We start from the raw sequence: 14,165 nt of genomic DNA, 5'->3' as shown, positions 1-14,165 counted from the left end.
GAAAGGTGGTTCAGTGATAAAGAGTCCACCTGCCAATGCAGGAGACATGGGTTCAGTCCCTTAGTTGGGAGTCCCTTCTCCCCCTGGAGAAGGAAATGGCAACCTACTCCAGTATTCTTGCCTGGGAAATCCCATGAACAGAGGAGCCTGGCGGGCTACAATCCATGGGGTTGCAAAGGAGTCTGACGTGACCTGGCAACCAAACAACAGAAATTAACGCAACACTGTTAATCAGCTATACTTCAATAAAATTAAAAAAAAATAGACATGGAAGTCAAGATGGTGATGATCCTTTAAATAAACTTGGGCTTCTTCTCCTAGGATTATGGGAGGTGCCACTCAAGATGGTGCACTTATTCTTGGCAAGCAGAACCCTTGACCTTAATTCTATAAGCCCTGGGCATTTCAATGCCAGATTTCTAGACCAAGAGAACCAGTATCCAGCTTGATAGAAATAGCACCAATAGCATATTGGAGTCAGGGGGCCCATATTCTCATTTATTCACCCATCATTTTCAGCTCTGTAACCCTGCATGTAACACTTATATCTCTGAACTTAGCTTCTCTAGCCTTAAAAGGAGGGTCATCAGAGCAATGCCCTATGGTTCAAGATTGTTGTGAAGACAACTTGCAAACCATAAAGAACTCTAAACAGTCAGTATATGTTATTTCTTAACCTCACCCCTAAAGAGAGGTGAGAGGGACCCGAAAGAAGCTCTAATGCTGAGATTCAGATGCTCTAATGCTTTGCAGCAGACCTAGCCCTATGCTTTAAGGCAATGACTCACATAAAATTCCTAGAGCTTCCTTCCTATAAGAGGAGAGCCAGTGATTTCCAAGATAACTAAGACAGCAGCAAAATCCTCTTTAGTATTTCCAATCTGCAAGCCCTGTTCATGTGACACTCTTCTTTCTGTATATGGCCATCATCTTTTATTTTTTGCTCACATTTTTCTGGGATGACATTAGTAATAGCCACTTTCCTAAAAACTACCAACCCTAATAGAGTTTCATGAGAGCTTGAGTGTACAACAGAATGTGTGGGGTCTGGCCAGCATTCCGGCTAAATTGTGATTAGGTGAAGCTCATTTGAGGGGTGCTCAGCCCCTCTCATCTCCAGCTTTCTTTTCTTTCTATCCTTAACAGCTCCTCTACTTCAGCTGCAGAAGCTGACAATGTTTCCTCTTCTCAGATGGGCAGTGGAGAAGGATCTAACATCCTTGTTCCCATCCAAATATAAATGGTGGGGGTGGGGGTGGGGGGAGTAGGTTACACCCAGGGGACTTGGATCTAGTGAGTGCTGGCTTGCATCTTTAACAAGCCCCCGTGGAGAGCTGACTGATAGACTATCAGTGCTTGAAGGGCAGAAAATGTGTCAGTTTGCTCACTGCTGAATCCTTGGCAGCTGGGACAGGACTTGGCTCATGCTGGGAGTTCAATCACAAGTTGCTGAATGAGGGTGTTCAGTAGAGGGAACCACTACACATATCTTTTCTTCCTCTCCTCCCTCTGGCAACTCTATACATTTGTGTCTTAGTGTATCAGTTTTCTTGGGCTGCCATAACAAAGTACCATAAGCGGGATGGCTCAAACAACAAAAATGTATTTCCTTGCATTTCTGGAGGCTACCAGTACAAGTTTGAGATGTGGGCAGGATTGGTTTCTCCTGAGGCCTCTTTCTTTGGTCTGTAGACAGCATTTTGTTTTTGTGTCTGCATGTTGTCATTTCTCTGTGTGTGTGTCCAAATTTCCTCTTCTTACAGGACAGCAGCCAGATGAAATGAGGGTCCACTCTAATGACCTCACTTTAACTTACCTCTTTAAAGACAGTTTCTCTACATAGTCACATTCTAAGGTACCAGAGATTAAGACTTCAACGTCCAACTTTGGGGGGTGGGGAGATGCAATTCAGTTCATAACACTTAGCAGACTTTTAAAGTCCCACAGAGTTTTTAATCATAGGATTTTCTCTGTCAGGATGGATGTGAGAATAGTGTTTTAATGGGACAGTGAAACCAGCAGGACCTCCTGGGGCTCCTGGACATGAAAGTGTTTCTTTGTCCCCCTGTGTCTCATTTGTAGGGAGTAGACTTCACCCTCCACGACCTATCCTGAGTTCCAAAGGGCAGGTTCAAATAGTTGTTGATCAGGAAAGGGTGGGGATCCAGAGACAAGGGAGGAGTAGCCAAGAAACAATATACAGCCTTGGGGCAGGTCCTCATTCCACCTCAAGGGATATACACAGCAATATCTTTGAGGTCTTCAACAGAACTAAAACCCCCAATATTTAGAAAGTGTTAATTCATGAAGTTAATTCTTAATTAATAAAGTTAATTCTTAACTTTAGAGAAGGTCACAGTTTGATAATCTCTAGAACCAGAGAAGCTCCTCAAGAGACCACCTGAGGCCAGATTAAAGGAATGCAGGTCCTGTACACACCTGCATCCTTATCAGCAACCCCACCCTTGAACCATCCCACCCCCCTGCCCCTCCTCCCCCGCCCCGGTTGGGACACAGTTTTGAATGGCATGAGTCCCTGTGTTCCCCTTTGCCTGGCAGAGCAATAAAAGTATTCTTTTCTACTTCACCCAAAACTCTGTCTCCAAGATTGAAATCAGCACTGGTGTTCAGAGGCTGAGTTTTCAACATCAATACCAGACTCTTTTGGAGACTGTGAAATCGTTCCCAATAGGCAGCCACTTATAAATGAGAATGGTCCTAAAGAAATAAACTTTTCTCCAAAACGGTTTTAGCGACTGGACAGTACACATATAAGTGTGACCACAACAAGAATAAAGTGAAATGCCTTTGATCCAGTGACATGGACCACAACTAGCAATCCATCCATCAGCGGTGGGGAAAGGGCAGTGCCTACAGCCACAGGATGCTAATAACATGCAGAAAGCGATTTTCGTACGGCAGACTCCTCATTTCATAGTGCACTTTTATTTTTGTGGGATTTTTTTAAAAAGAAAATAAACCCTCAGTAAATTAGAATGTTGCAACCTAATACCACAGTCCAGCTCATAAATGTTTTCCTTCAGAGTTCATTTGGAAGCATTTCAGACAGATTGTTAGGATTATTACTTACTGGGATAAAATTATGCTTTTTTTTTTTTTTTCAAACATTTCTTCCTCTACTTGTAAGCCTCCTCTCAGTAATACTTTGCATGTTGCAATAAAAAAGCAAGAAAAAAAATCTGTCTATTTTTAGATGAACACATTTGCCAAACTCAAGGAGACTTATCTAAATGCCTGCTTCCCACAGACATGGGCTGTTTTTCCAGTGCCAAACTCATAAGCCAATTTTTAACCCGCTTAAGAGTCAACATGGCCATGTTTCCACCCATCATTTTACACATTATCTTTAATCCCATCATTTCTCTTAAAATCATCCTGGTATGAAAGTGAGCAGATCTCAGGTGGGTCCAGGTAGACATCTATACTTGACAACCCTCATTCATCTTTAAAATGCTGCGGGAAGGGGCTTAACAGAGATGGAGCCAAGGTGGTGATGAGGAGTGTCTGGAGGAGATGCTGTGGGCTGTGAGCATCGGCAATGCCAAGACAGGAGCCAGAAGTCTATGGATGAGGAGCTCAGGGAGCTGAGTCTTAGAGGTGGGCCAGTGAGATGTCCAAGTCTGGTTGAACCAGGGAGAAAGCCAAACCCTGTTCCATAAAGGAAGCGAGATGAGACACAAACCATGCAGAAGCCTAGCTGACTCAAGAGACAAAAGAACAGTCCTGGATTGTATATCAGAGCCGAGAAAGTGGTCATGTGACCCCCAACAAATTGTACTGAGCTCTTGGCTGTCTTGTCTGGAGAATCTTGAAGACTTCGCCAGACTTTTAGCAATCAAGAGCAACTTGTCCAAAGTCAATAGGAAGCCAGTGGCAAAGTGAACTGGAATTTACAATTCCTAAATTTTTACCCTCTATTCAGAAATTTTTCACTTGAACAACACTGCATTTAAAAGAGGACTTTAAAGACATTATAGGGATTTAACAAGAGACAATTTACAAATCAAAATCAGCCTATAGGTACAAAAACTTGTACACAAATGTTTATAGTGACTTTCCAAAAATTGGAAACAATGCAAGTTTTCCTCAGCCAGGGATGGATAAACAAACCATGAGTGAGTGAAATACAGCTCAGCAATAAAAATGAGTGAATTACTGACACATGCAAGATCGTGGATGAATCTCAAATGAACTAAGCTCAGTGAAAGAAGCCAATTCCAAAAGGCTAACTACTGGTACAGCCACTATGGAAAACTCAAAAAGCTAAAAACAGAGTTACCATATGATCCCGCAGTCCCACTCCTGGGCATATATATACCCAGACAAAACTATAATTCAAAAAGATACATTCTCCCCTGTGTTCATTGCAGCACTTTTTACAGTAGCCAAGACATGAAAGCAACTTAAATGTCCACCGACATATGAATGGGTAATGAAAATGTGGTACTTGTGTGTGTGTGTGTGTGTGTGTGTGTGTGTGTATGCATACACACTGGAATATTATTCAGCCATAAAAAGAATGAAATAATGCTATTTGCAGCAACATGGATGGACCTAGAGATTATGATCCTTAGTGAAGTCAGAAAGACAAATCCCATATGACATCACTTATATGTAGAATCTCAAATGTGACACAAATGGACTTGTCTGTAAAACAGATACAGACTCACAGACACACAGACAGACTTCTGGTTGTCAAGGTCAGGGGGAAGGTCGGGGAGGGATGAATTGGGAGTTTTGGATTAACAGATGTAAACTATTTCTAGATAATGAATAAATAACAAGGTCCTACTGTATAGCACAGGAATTATGTTCAATAACCGGTAATAAACCATAGTGAAAAAGAATATGAAGAAGAGTGTGTGTGTGTGTATATATATACATACATATAAGAATCACTGTGCTGTACAGTAGAAATTAATACAACACTGTAAGTTATACTTCCATAAAATAAATTTTAAAAAATTAAAATAAAAGGCCAGAGAAGGTGAAAAAAGGCTACTTGCTGTATACCTCCATCTATGCAACATTCTGGAAAACAGAATAGAGGATCAAGAGGCTAAGAAGGGAGTCGGGGCAGGCTTGGCAGCAACGTGCGGGAGAACATTTGGGGATGATGGAGCTGTTCTGAATCTTGGTTGTGTTGGTAGTTCATGACCAGATGAATTTATCAAAGCTCTAAGAGTAGTATATTTTTTTTTTTTTAATTTTATGGAATATAGTTGATTTACAATGTATTAGTTTCAGGTGTCCAGCAAAATGATTCAGTTATACATATATAGATATATATATCTGCCCTTTTTTGAGAATCTTTTCTCATGCCTCCCTCTCATAGGGGAGACCCGGGTTCGATCCCTGGGTCAGAAAGATTCCCTGAAGAAGGGAATGGCTACCCACTCCAGTATTCTTGCCTGGAGAATTCCATGGACAGAGGAGCCTAGTGGGTCACAGTTCATGGGTCGCAAAGAGTCGGACACACACACAGGCCATTGCAGAGTATTGAGTAGAGTTCCCTGTGCTATATAGTAGTTTCTTAGTAATTATCTATATAAAGTTGTGTGAATATGTCAATCCCAATCTCCCAATTTATGCCCCCTCCTCGCTTACCCTGGTAACAAAAAACAAGTTTGCTTTCTACATCTTAACTCTTATTTCTGTTTTGTAGATGTTTCATTTGTACCCCCCCCCTTTTTTTTAAGATTCCACATATTAGAATACTTTTCAAGGCTGACATTTACTTTATGTAAAAACATCTGAATTTTAAGATTGTTTTAAGAGAGAAAAGTAGCCTGTAGCTCTGTTCCTGGGAAGCACAGGGATGAAAATAGGTAACAGCCAGACTGCCTCTTTAAAACTTGGCCTGGCCACTTACTTTATTTAGCTTTTCTGAACCTTATTTTCCCTATTTTAAAATGAGGATAATTATGGTATCTACCTCACAGGATTGTCGTAAGAAAGAAATGCATATAATTAAAATGTTTAGAAAATTAGCTTTTATTTGATATGTCTCTGCTTCTGGGTCAAACATTTGCATTGTTATAGATAGATAGTATTAATCGCTTAGTTGTGTCTGATTCTTTGTGACCCCATGGACTGTAGCCTACCAGGCTCCAATGTCCATGGGATTATCCAGGCAAGAATACTGGAGTGGGTAGCCATTGCCTTCTCCAGGGGATCTTCCTGACCCAGGGATTGAACCTGGGTCTCTTGCATTGCAGGCAGATTCTTTGCCATCTGAGCCACAACTGACATAGCACATTCTAAGAAAATTGTGCCAATTTCTATTCCCTCCAACAGAGGATACATGCGTTTCTGATCCTCTTCTATCATGCCTAATACTAAACTTTTCAAATTTCAGAAGTCAAAAATGATACCTCATTGTTTCTTCCATTTGTAATTCTTTGATAATGAATGAGGTTGAACATCTCTTCCTGTATTTATTGGTCACAGCTATTTATTTTTATGTGAATTGCCTATTTATTACCTTTTATTGAAATTAAAAGATGCTTACTCCTTGGAAGGAAAGTTAGGACCAGCCTAGATAGCATATTAAAAAGCAGAGACATTACTTTGCCAACAAAGGTCCGTCTAGTCAAGGCTATGGTTTTTCCAGTGGTCATGTACGGATGTGAGAGTTGGACTGTGAAGAAAGCTGAGTGCCGAAGAATTAATGCTTTTGAACTGTGGTGCTGGAGAAGACTCTTGTGAGTCCCTTGGACTGCAAGGAGATCCAACCAGTCCATCCTAAAGGAGACCAGTCCTGGGTGTTCATTGGAAGGACTGATGCTGAGGCTAAAACTCCAATACTTTGGGCACCTCATGCGAAGAGTTGACTCATTGGAAAAGATCCTGATGCTGGGAGGGATTGGGGGCAGGAAGAGAAGGGGACAACAGAGAATGAGATGGCTGGATGGCATCACTGACTCGATGGACGTGAGTCTCAGTGAACTCCGGGAGTTGGTGATGGACAGGGAGGCCTGGCGTGCTGCAATTCATGGGGTCGCAAAGAGTCGGACACGACTGAACGACTGAACTGAACTGACTGATTGGACTATTTATAGTTTTGTTGGCTTCCCTGGTGGCTCAGATGGTAAAGAATCTGCCTGCCATGCAGGAGACCCAGGTTCAATCCCTGGGTTGGGAAGATCCCCTAGAGAAGGGAATGGCAACCCACTTCAGTATTCTTGCCTGGAGAATTCCATGGACAGAGGCGCCTTGTAGGCTGTAGTCTGTGGGGTTGCAAAGAGTAGGACACGACTGAGCTACTAACACATACACTCATCGTTTTATTATTAATGTGTATGAGTCTGTCATAAAATAGGGTTATTAATAGTAATTAACATTTATATTTTCATAGGTGCCTGACATTCTTGAGAGCATTGACAAATATTCCCATCTGATCAAGGGGCTGCATTGTGAACATCTACCACTATTTCTTTCACTTACCTTTAGAACTTGAATTTTTTAAAGTTTCAATTTTAAAATTCCTTGGTGATTTCTACATTTGGGGGGTTGTGTTTCGGCATCGGGCCTTCCCTCTGGAAGGGAACTTTTCATACAACTCCTAGGTTTTCGTTCCCACGTTTCTCATTCATTTGGAAGCTCTTTATGGCAGTTCTCACTGTCCAGAATTATTCTGAAATAATAAATGTCTTTTAACTCCAAGATTTTAAAGGAGGTGTTTGGTGGCATTTTGAGCAAGAGATTTCAGAATGTGTATATTTCTTAGGAAGATGGGAGAGTTAGAAGTGGGAAGAAAGAAAGTAGCAGAGAAGGTGGCTCACAACTGATGGTGCTCTGGGGACCGGGGAGTCGTCCCTCCATGAAACGCCTTTGGGAGATTTCCTCATCTAATCCTGTCCGCACTCTTCCTGTTATCTTCCCCTTCCCTCTGTCCCCCATCTCAGAAGTGTCCATTCTCTCTTTCTGCTCGCTGCCCACCTGGGCCCAGACTTCAAATCCACACTCAAAACAACACTGATGTTTTCCTATTGAACTTCTTCTAATTCTAAAATTTCCTTCGGAGATTAATGAAATCAGACCCTATAGTCCCAGCACCACTTTAAAGACTTGGCTCTTTACTGCTTTCTTGTTTAAAAACAACAATTTTGGAGAAATAAAATACAAAATAGAGGTGTAATAGGTCTCCTATGACCTCACATTTTTTAGGGTTATTTTTTCTTGCCAACTGATCCTGCATTCATGCTAATGTCTCCTTTTTTTATCCTTAAAAGTACTTGGTTCCATCAAAAACCAAAAGGAAAATAAACTATGTTTCTCCAGCAGTGTGAGGTGATAAAAAAGGACTCTAGCAATTTTAGAACCGTTTTTGATTAAGGGAAAAGAACCAATTTTAGTTGCCAAGTGTTTCTTCAAGGGGGAATAAAAGGCTAAATGTCTTTGCATAAAGAAAGGCAAAGTTTTTTGTTTGTTTTCAGAATATGCTTTTAAGAAGTTTCAATAAGAAAGGAAAATAGATAAACACTAGATAAAGGTATAAGATCTGTTGTCTCAAAGTTAGGGGAAAAAGTCCACTGAGTTATGACCCAGTTATTAATTGCATAATCACTTACTGAATTATGGAAATACTAGCACCAAAATTTGTCATCAGATTATCACTGAAATTCCTTGGGATTAACATACACACCACTATATATGGATGTCACTATAGAGGAGAAGCTGAGAGTCACACTCCTGACCATCAAGGGTAACCATCAAGGGCCTACTGTATAGCACAGGGAACTCTACTCAATATTTTGTGATAACTTAGATGAGAAAAAAATCTAAAAAAAGAATGAATAGGTGTATGTATAATTGAATCACTGCTGTACCTCTGAAACTAACACAGCACTAAATCAACTGTACACCAATAAATAAAAATTAAAAAAAAAACAGTAAAAGTCCTGAAGGGAAGGAAGAAATTCCTAAGCATGACAGAATTATGCAAAAAAATTGTTTAAACTGGGTGTCTATATATATATATGCACACATATATAAACAAGTGTGTATATACATATATAGATACATCCATATACACAAACATAAATATAGGTGTGTATATATATTTGGAACATATCTATAATAGCATATGTATATTTGGAAATCACATAATACTTATCGAAACAAGTCACATATTTTGGAAAGACAGATTAGTTAGAAACACAAATGAGCAGATCTGTTCTTCTCCCCTAGAGAAATCTGATAAAGACCCTGAGCACAGATGCTTCTGGCCTTTTCCAGCAGGCACAATACCAAGGTGGTGTCTCAGAAGACAAGCATACTTTAGTGGTAGATAACTGTTTTCTCAGTCTCTGAATAACTGTGGCCACGTTCTCATGAAAAAAAAAAAAAAAAAAATCATGGCCTGTTTTGCCAGTTACTTGAGTTTTCCCGAGTAGGAAAATCCCCACCCTGAGGCCTAGGAATCAAAGTTCCAAAGAAAAAGCGCTCCTGCCCCTGATGGTCAGGAGTGTGACTCTCAGCTTCTCCTCTATAGTGACAATCTGATCATGATGCAAGCTCTGAAGTGTGTGTGCGTGTGTGTGTGTGTGAATGTCTCCCAACACTTTCAAGGGCACATGCAAAAATTCAGCAGAATTATAGTTGACATTAGCCTGTCTTAATAATTGTTCCATTTCCTTCATCTCTCTCTTTTTTAGTATATTATCTCATGATTACTTTTCCTCCCATTTCATAGGAGGATAAAGTCCCTGCCCTGTTTCTGACACGATGCCTGGTGCTGTGGATGCAAAGATTCTCTTTCTTCATTTCAGCCCCTACCATTCCATAAAATCTTTGTGATATGCAAACCCAAAGAAAGATCCCTGCCCTGGAAGAGCTTATAGTCTATTTTCTTGGTCATTTCCAAAGAGTAAATGCTTACAATTTGTCTGTTATTTATAAAGTGTCCAATCTCAAGATATAAACATTTCACCTTATTTGGAAACAAAAACAAAGCGCATGATCCCTTGGAATCAGTTTTCGTAATGGAACTTTCCTGTCTGGTGTTGTGTCAATAGACACAGATCAGACCAAGTGCCACCTGTACTACACTTGTCTAAATACTGGAGTTCAGATTACACAGGAAGAACAGAGTCTGTGTTTCTTCAAATCAGTAGCTCTTTTTCCTCTGACATAGCGAAAATGCACTGTTGTGCAGGGAGAGACGAATGTCAACAGAAAAAAATGTGAAAATCATTGAAAATGGTGAAATTCTGATATGTTTTCAAAACTGGTAGACTTAGAAACTTTGCTTTCTGACTTCATAGATTTGAACCCTTGGAAAAGAGTTTTATTCCATGAGTCATAGATACTCAGGTGGTAGCCCTTGACTTACTGTCTTCCTTAATCTCACAGATGGAGCTCCCTGCAGTAGTCCCCAACCTTTCTGGCACCAGGGACTGGTTTCGTGGAAGAAACTTTTTCCACATACCAGGAGTGGGGGCAGGGATGACTTGGGGATGGTTTCGGGGCCTTATATTTACTGTATACTTTATTTCTATTATTATTATATCAGCTCCACCTCAGATCATCAGGCATTAGGTCCTGGAGGTTGGGGACCCCTACTAGATGACTTTCATTTGACTTGTTGAACATGGTTGTTATTTAGTCACTCAATCTTGTCCAACCATTTGAAATCCCACGGACAACAGCCCGCCAGTTTCTCTGTCCATAGCATTCTCCAGGCTAGAATACTGGAGTGGGTTGCTATTTCCTTCTCCAATTAAACATTAGCATGCACATCTTTTAAAACATGGATCTTTGGAGTCCAGTCCTGAGTCTGTCATCTGAATCTGATGCTGTGTCTATATAACAAGAAACTTTCAACTTTTTAAACTGAAGTATAGTTGATTCACAATATTGTGTTAGTTTCAGCTATACAGCCAAGTGACTCAGTTATGTGGATATATATATATATATATATATATATATATATATGTTCTGATTATTTTCCTTTATAGTTCATTCAAAAATGTTTATATGGTTCCCTGTGCTATACAGTATATTCTTTTTTATCTATTTTATGTATAATGATATGTATCTGTTAATCCCACACTACTTATTCCTCCCCCTTTCCTTTCCCCTTTGATGTTTCTTTTCTATGTCTGTAAGCCTACTTCTGTTTTGTATATAAATTCATTTGTATAATTTTTTAGATATCAGTAAGATCACGTAATATTTCTCTTTCTCTGACTTCACTCTGTATAATCATCTCTAGGTCCATCCATGTTGCTGCAAATGGCAATATTTCATTTTTTTAATGACCGACTAATAGTCCTGTGTGTGTGTGTTGTGTGTATCCATCTTCTTTACCCATTCATCTGTTGATGGACACTTACATTTCTTCCATGTAACCAGAGATATTTTGACTGATTCTAATCCTGAAGATACGAGTCTATTAAAAAAAAACAAAACATGTTTCACAAGAATTATTGTCTTTGGTTGGGTTCTTTAAGAGAAGACACTAAATATTAGAAAAGAAGTAGTTTATTTGAGGAATAACCCCCAGAAATCATTGCTAAGGAAGTAGGGAAGAAAGATGTGAAAAGGAAAGATTATTATCACGAGGCTGACTGGGTGAGCAACTAGGGCTTTGTCTCACTGGGGAATTCTGGAGACAGGAAGCACATGCCTTAGAGTCGCCCTAAGAAAGAAGCCTTGCTAGCTCATGGACCTAGCTATCCATCCAGTCCCCATCCATCACGGGCTGAGGGTAATGCCCTGGCGCAGCCAAGAGAAGCCCCTAGAGAAGAGTCATAGTTGCTTGCAGTCTGACCAGTTCCTTTGTCTGGAAAGGTGAGTGCCAAGGGCATGTGGCTACAAATCATTTTCCTGTACAAACTCCATTAAACCAATTTAATTCCTTGATTGGTTTTCCATATGGCATGGCCAAAAAAGTTTCCCCGTCTTTTTTTCTTTTCATTTTCACCTCAGTTCTACTGGAATTAACCAATTATGGATCCAGCTATTGTAAGTTTTCTTCTGTGGCTGTTAATTCTTCCAAGTCAAATTTTCCCATCTCTGCATCTAAATTTTACTTTGCAGATATAGCCATGATCATTTTCATTTGTGCTTGGTTGCACCTCCTGAGAAAAAATAAGCATCATACATGAGATTAAGAAAAATGGAGAGTTCTGACTATGTATTAGCCAATCACTGAGATTGTTGTGAACATTACTCCTCAAAGAGTTTAAGACGTCTCTGTTGCCCAGTCCTGCTGTAACCCAGCTTCACCTCTTCTGTATGTGTGTGAAAGTGAAATTATCTCAGTCATGTCTGACTCTTTACGACTCATCAGTGAATTTATATGTGAGCCTCCTCCCTAAGCCTCAAATTCCTCTTCTGCCAAAACATAGATGTAGAGAACAAATGTATGGATACCAAAGGGGGAAGGTAGGGGGGAAGAGTGGATTGGAAGATTGGGATTGATATGTATATACTCTATGTGTAAAATAGAGCACTAGTAAGAACCTACTGTTGGAGAAGGCAATGGCACCCCACTCCAGTACTCTTGCCTGGAAAATCCCATGGACGGAGGAGCCTGGTAGGCTGCAGACCATGGGGTCGCGAAGAGTCAGACACGACTGAGTGACTTCACTTTCACTTTTCCCTTTCATGCATTGGAGAAGGAAATGGCAACCGACTCCAGTGTTCTTGCCTGGAGAATCCCAGAGATGGGGGAGCCTGGTGGGCTGCTGTCTATGGGGTCGAACAGAGTTGGACATGACTAAAGCGACTTAGCAGCAGCAGCGGCAAGAACCTACTGTATAGCACGTGGCATTCTACTCAATACTCTGTGCTGATTTAAATGGGAAGGGAATCCAAAAAGAGGGGATATATGTATACATATTGCTGATTTACTTTGTTGTACAGCAGAAACGGACATGACATGGTAAAGCAACTCTACTGCAACAAAATACATAAAAACAAAAAGCAAATTCCTCTTCTGCAAAATTGTGCTAATAATAAAGACTTCTTAACTTGCTAGGAATCACGTAAAGTAAATTCATTAAAAGGATTCCTGGCCTAGAATAAGTGTTCGATATGTGTTATTGATTATTAGCATTGTTGTTGTTATTTAATATTATTATAGTTTCCCTGCTTATCCATGGCGGCATATGTTCCAGGACTCTCAGTGGATGCCTGAAACCTCGGAGAATACTGAACCCTCTAGATACTATGTTTTTTCCCTGTACATAAAGATGAATTTATTAATTATGAACAGAGATTAACAACAATAACTAAGAATACAGTAGAACAATTATAACTATATACTATAATAAAAGTTATGTGAATCTGGTCTCTCACTCAAAACATCTTATTGTACAAATTCAGTGTCTTTTCAGTCTTAGCTAATTACTTCTCACCTACTGTGGTTTTAACTTTTGCAGCTTGTGGTAGGACCACAAAACTAGCATGAGTTTTTTTTCTTCTTCACAGTTTCACATATATAAGATTTTTTCTTACTGTAGATCTTAGCAGCTTTAGCGTAGGATTTTGTTTCTTACTAAGTGGAGAATGTTCACCTTTTCACTTAAAGGAATCACTTAGGGCTTCTCTTTAGCACATTTTAATTGCTAGCATCACTCCTTTTTAATTTTTTTTGGTCATGCCCTGCAGCATGCAGGATCTTAGTTCCCCTGACCAGGGATCGAACCCATACCCCCTGCATTGGAAGCGTGGAGTATTAACCACTGGAACGTCAAGGAAGTCCCTAGCACCACTCCTCTCGCAGTTTAGTGCCATTATTAAGTAAAATAAGTGTCACTTGAAGAAGCACTGAGACGCCAAGTTGGCTACTAAGCGACCACAGATAGGACATGCTGGACCAAGAGGTCATTCACATCCCAGGCGGGATGGCATGAGATTTCATCACGCTGCTCAGAACAGCGTGCAATTTAAACGTTTGATGATGAGTTGTTTATTTCTGGAATTCTCCACTTAATATTTTCAGACTGTGGTTGACCACAGGTAACTGAAACCAAAGAAGCAAAACCATTAATAAGGAGAGACTGTTATAATATAATATGTCAGTTATTTCATACACTACCAGTCACTCTGCCAAAACCATACTCGCCACCCACGTATTTGTAAGAGCGAAAGGCTGAGGTAAGATGGCAGCCAAACTGCTCTACTTCACCGGT

At 40.2% G+C, this 14,165-nt stretch overlaps 1 protein-coding gene across 1 annotated transcript in view; it reads left to right on the top strand.

The window, feature by feature from the left end:
- The window catches only part of ITGA8 (integrin subunit alpha 8), a 190,463-nt gene that overhangs the window by 74,026 nt on the left and 102,272 nt on the right, over positions 1-14,165 (top strand). The gene's annotated exons all lie outside the window — the stretch shown is intronic.

The sequence above is a fragment of the Bos indicus genome, chromosome 13 (genome assembly GCF_029378745.1).
Source record: "Bos indicus isolate NIAB-ARS_2022 breed Sahiwal x Tharparkar chromosome 13, NIAB-ARS_B.indTharparkar_mat_pri_1.0, whole genome shotgun sequence".
Classification (NCBI taxonomy): domain Eukaryota; kingdom Metazoa; phylum Chordata; class Mammalia; order Artiodactyla; family Bovidae; genus Bos; species Bos indicus.
Note: the sequence above shows the minus strand (reverse complement) of the source record. Positions and strands in the feature narration are given on the sequence as shown.